General features: G+C 40.8%; 1 non-coding gene across 1 annotated transcript; it reads left to right on the top strand.

Annotated features, from left to right (window-relative positions):
* Nucleotides 1-4,562: 4,562 nt before the first annotated feature.
* LOC127109372 (small nucleolar RNA R71) lies at nucleotides 4,563-4,669 on the top strand. Its single transcript, XR_007796678.1, has one exon. It is a non-coding gene; the product is annotated as a small nucleolar RNA R71 (small nucleolar RNA).
* Nucleotides 4,670-4,968: the final 299 nt, after the last annotated feature.

Below are 4,968 nucleotides of genomic sequence, written 5' to 3' on the forward strand. Positions count from 1 at the left end.
GGTATCCCACAAGTAAAGTGGAACACCAGGCAAGCCATCTCTGCAAGAGTCATATGAGCCCTCACAAAACAAAACTCAACAAACAGGTTAGAGAAACAAGATAGGGTAATCAAGAGTTGCCCCTAAATCAAAATGTAACCACATGAATCATGCCATTAAAATTCACAAAAAGCTCACAAAAAGAAGCCAAGGGTAGGAGGCATAAACCTCTTGTCAAACACATGCATCAAAAGGGTATCAAATTCACCCATAATACCTCATACATTCAGAGCATTCAAATTAAAAGCGTAAAGTAATGGGAATAAGGCAAACCTGACTGGAGAGATCGAATGAAATTGAATTTCCCGGTTTGGTTTGCAAAGCACTCTTAGGGTTTATATGATAGGGAATTGGTTCTTTGCCGGTGAGTTCCCTTCAGTCTCTGGAGGTTGCTCTGAACTCTGTTAGCTCTTCTCTCACTATCTTTTTCCCTGCCAGGGTAATAGGAATAGAATTGAATTTTGTTTCACCTGTGGGCTCAAATGAGAGAGGCCCAAGTCCAAAAAATTTCTGTCATATCTTATTTATTTATTTATTATTATTATTATTATTATTATTATTATTATTATTATTATTATTATTTCTTTTTTTCGTTTTTTTTTTTTAAAACACGTGGGCTTCGACTAGCGAGCATGACAGCTCATGAACAAACTTTTGCTCCTTCAAGATTAACATTTTGACTGACGAATAGGCCCCATTTGAACCTGTTGGAAGTATCCCAAGCCATTCCCTTGTGTTGACTGATCATCTAAATAGAACCCACAAAGTGTCTTGGATGATACTCAAGCTTCAAACAAAAGATGTTAGTGACACATTTTTGTGCTTTTGGTTAGTAAACAAAAGTAAGAGAAACAATGATGTATAATTCAAGCATGCTTGGTGATCTCAAACCAATCACAAGGAGTCCCACCCAAAGGCAAAGGGAACCAAGATGCTATAGATCCTTGAGGCAATGCAAATGCAATGTTATGATGCCATGAGGGATCTTAGGGTCAAAATTGGAGTCTTACACTATTCCAAAAAGTAAATGCCTCGAGTGCCCATTCAGCATCCAAGGGCGTCTCACAGATGGCACCATCACCGTAAGGCATTCCTAGAAAACCCACTAAGGCATCGGTAGTGTACTCGTATTCCACATTAAACATTCTAAAACAAACGGTACCTACCGCGCTAGCAGTGTTAGGGTAAATAGTGTAAATTAGGGAACTTAAAAATTCCCTAGTGAGCCTATCATAGGTGGGTGCTTTACTAGCAAAAATATCGTGTAATCCTAAAGTATCAAGCATGTGGAAAACACTATGGTATTTCCTAAAGTGTATAAACAGTCTTCATCTACATACCTGGTAGCGAGGATCTCCCGAGATTGCATTTTTTGCAAAATCTTGTTTTGTCGCTCTCCGGGTTTTCCTCTGCGAAGAATAATGTTATTGAACTCCATTCTGGCCATTAATGGTGATTGAAGAGGAAAATGGGTATTTATGGAAAGGAAATGAAAATTGGAGTTTAAGTGGGTTTTTGGTGGAAAGATGGTTGAGTGAAGTTTGGAAATGGTAATGGTTTGGAGTTACAATGAGAAAGTTGGAATTTTTAGTGAACTTTGGTGGAGTTGGGAGAAGAAGAAAATGGGTTTGAAGAGGTGGAAGAAGGTGAAAATGGTGAAAAATAAGGATTTTGTCCGTTAAAGTTCTAGACATCATGGCGCCCGCCATGAAGCTTATGGCGCCCGCCATGTCTTCGGATTTGGTTGGGCCGGATTTGCTTCTTGGGCCTCAATCTTTTTGTCTTCATTTTTGTAAGGGGGTGCACATATGTTTCTATGAATGTTGTTAGGTGCGATTTTATGTGCGGACTTTAATTCTGATAGGTCCGATTTTCGGCTCGTCTACTGTGTCTCCCTTCCCTTCTATGGAGTAAGCCCACTTGGCCTGATGAATAACACAAGTTACCTGAGGGTCAGGAAAAGTGAAGTGGTGAATAGTCTCACCCTTGATTAATAGCCTGTATTGATCCGGTTGGAAAGAAGATCTCCTCATGAGGCCACGGTCCAGACAGAAGTCAATATCCATCAAGGTGTAGCTGCAGTAAGACATCAGGTGAGATAGTCTTTTATCAAGTCCAAGGGCTGAAGCTATATGAGTCACCATGCTTCCAACGTGTATAGGGCTCACAGCGGAGCGAGCATTAAGATATAGACTCTCGATCAGGAAAGCTCCGCAATCTACTGGGCGTGACTGAGTGGTACAGTACATGAAGAAGATCTCTTCAGCACTCACATGCGTATCAGGGTCACTCTTCCCCAGGAAGGTGTGGGCAATGATCATCTGAAAGTATCTGAAAGAAGGGTTGTGAATCTTGGTGGAGATTTGGGTGGAAGGGCCATGGCTACCTCCACACGTAATGTCACTCCAAAACTTCTCGACGTCTTGGCTCAGGAAATAGCTCATGGGAAGCTCAGATGAGGCATCATAGGCAATTTGAAATCTAAGTAAGTCACCTAAATGCCTTTGGTTGAAGGTGTATTCTGCCCTAAACAACCTGAAATTAATGTATCCATCATCACTAGCGTGACCAACATAGGGTTCATAGGTCAGCGAGCTCAAGAACTCCAAAGTCAGGTTCCTATAAGTCACACGCATAACATCAGTATATTCATCCCATTGCAACTGATTGCACAAATTCTTGACACTAGGCTCAATGCCTAATGCCTCCATGCAGCTCGAGTCGGGATATCTGGCGGGCAGCATTGGGCGCTGGGAAAGCATGGCGTAGCGCTGCTCTTGAACTGGGTCACGAAAGATTACTAGCATAGTGTTGCAATTTTCCATCCTGAAAAGTTAGATTAGAAACAGAGGACACCTGAAATCGCAAATATTATAACTATTAGTCTACACATAGATATACATATATATAAAACAACTAAAAATATAAATTGAAATAGTAAAAGTAAAGGTAAAGAAATCATGGGTTGCCTCCCATGCATCGCTTGTTTAACATCGTTAGCTTGACGATTCGAACTTTATACGTTAGAGGTAGGAATTGGAGGGTCGGTCAGAGTTTGGTCAGAGTGTTCTGTGGGGATTTCACCTCCTTGGTATTGCTTCAGTCTTTGTCCATTTACCACAAACGGATTACAGGAATTGTTCCGGATTTCAACTGCTCCTGATTTTAGGATTTTGGAAACCTCAAAAGGGCCTGTCCATCTTGAACGCAACTTACCTGGAAAAAGTCGTAATCTCAAATTAAAAAGGAGAACAGAGTTGCATATATTAAATTCCTTTTTCACAATCCTTTTGTCATGCCAAGCTTTGGTTCTTTCTTTGTATATAATGGCATTCTCGTAAGCGTTCTGGCGGAGTTCCTCCAATTTGTGGATATCAAGGATTCGCTTCTTGCCTGATGCTAGGTAATCCAAATTCAGGGTCTTGATGGCCCAATATGCCTTGTGCTTGAGTTCAAAAGGTAAGTGGCATGACTTCCTGTAGACCAACTGGTATGGTGTAGTTCCAATAGGGGTTTTGTAAGCAGTTTTGTAAGCCCACAGTGCTTCTGTTAGCTTTTCAGACCAATCTTCTCTAGATATTAATATAGTTTTCCAAGATCTGCTTAATCTCTCTGTTAGATACTTCCACTTGACCATTAGTCTGGGGGTGATATGGTGTTTCTACTCTGTGTTATACTCCATATTTCCGTAAGAGTTTGTCAAATATCCTGGATATAAAATGTGATCCACCATCACTTATGACAAGTCGTGGTGCTCCAAATATGGGAAAAATATTATTCTTGAACATCTTAATGACTACTCTTGTATCGTTGGTGGGTGCGGCTATAGCTTCTATCCATTTGGACACATAGTCATCGACTACCAAAATGTATTTGTTTCCCATCGAAGAATTCCATTCTTGTTTAGGAATTCTTTATTTTGCTGAGTCTGGCCCGATATAAAGCTCTCCATGATCTTCTCAAGGTTAGACTTTTGGGGCACAACTTGCATAGGTATATTTAGTTTTGGGGCTTGATAACCTTGTGGTCTCTGAGGTGCATAATTTTGGATAGGGTTCTGGTTTTTATAGGAGAAATTCGGATGATTCTTCCATCCAGGGTTGTAAGTGTTTGAAAATGGGTTACCTTGGGTGTAATTCACTTGGTCGGTGTTAAGGTCGTTTAAAAGGTTACACTCCGCCGATTCGTGTCCTTTAGATCCACAAAGTTCGCACTCTGTGTGGACTACTGCTACAATGTGAGTGTTTGTAGACATATGTTCTATCTTAAGGGCTAAAGCGTCCATTTTCGCCTGCATCATGTCTAGAGAGCTTACCTCATTTATTCCACCTTGGGTCTCCTTTTTCTCTACTGATGCTCATTCATTTCCCCATTGGTAATGGTTTTGGGCCATATCCTCAATTAGGTCACAAGCTTCAGGGTAAGGTTTGTTCATCAGCTCGCCACCTGCGGCAGCGTCAATGCTCATCTTGGTGTTATAATGGAGTCCATTGTAGAAGGTGTGAACGATCAGACATTGTTCTAGGCCATGGTGTGGACAGACTCTTAATAGCTCTTTATATCTCTCCCAAGCTTCAAAAAGAGATTCTCCTTAGTTTTGAGTAAATCTACTTATTTGGTTTCGAAGAACAACAGTCTTACTATAGGGGAAATATCTAGCAAGGAATACTCTCCTAAGGTCTTCCCAGGTAGTTAGTGAATTAGCTGAAAGTGAATCTAACCATGAATGTGCTCTATCCCTGAGGGAGAAAGGAAATAATCTCAAACGGATCGCGTCAGGTGAAGCACCGTTGGATTTAAAAGTGTCGGCTAGTTGGATAAAAACTTTTAAATGTTGATTTGGGTTCTCAGTAGCGAGACCCGCGAATTGGTTCTGTTGCACTAATTGCAACACAGACGGTTTTAGTTCGAAATTGTTATCAGGAATAA

The sequence above is a fragment of the Lathyrus oleraceus genome, chromosome 7 (assembly GCF_024323335.1).
Source record: "Lathyrus oleraceus cultivar Zhongwan6 chromosome 7, CAAS_Psat_ZW6_1.0, whole genome shotgun sequence".
NCBI lineage: Eukaryota > Viridiplantae > Streptophyta > Magnoliopsida > Fabales > Fabaceae > Lathyrus > Lathyrus oleraceus.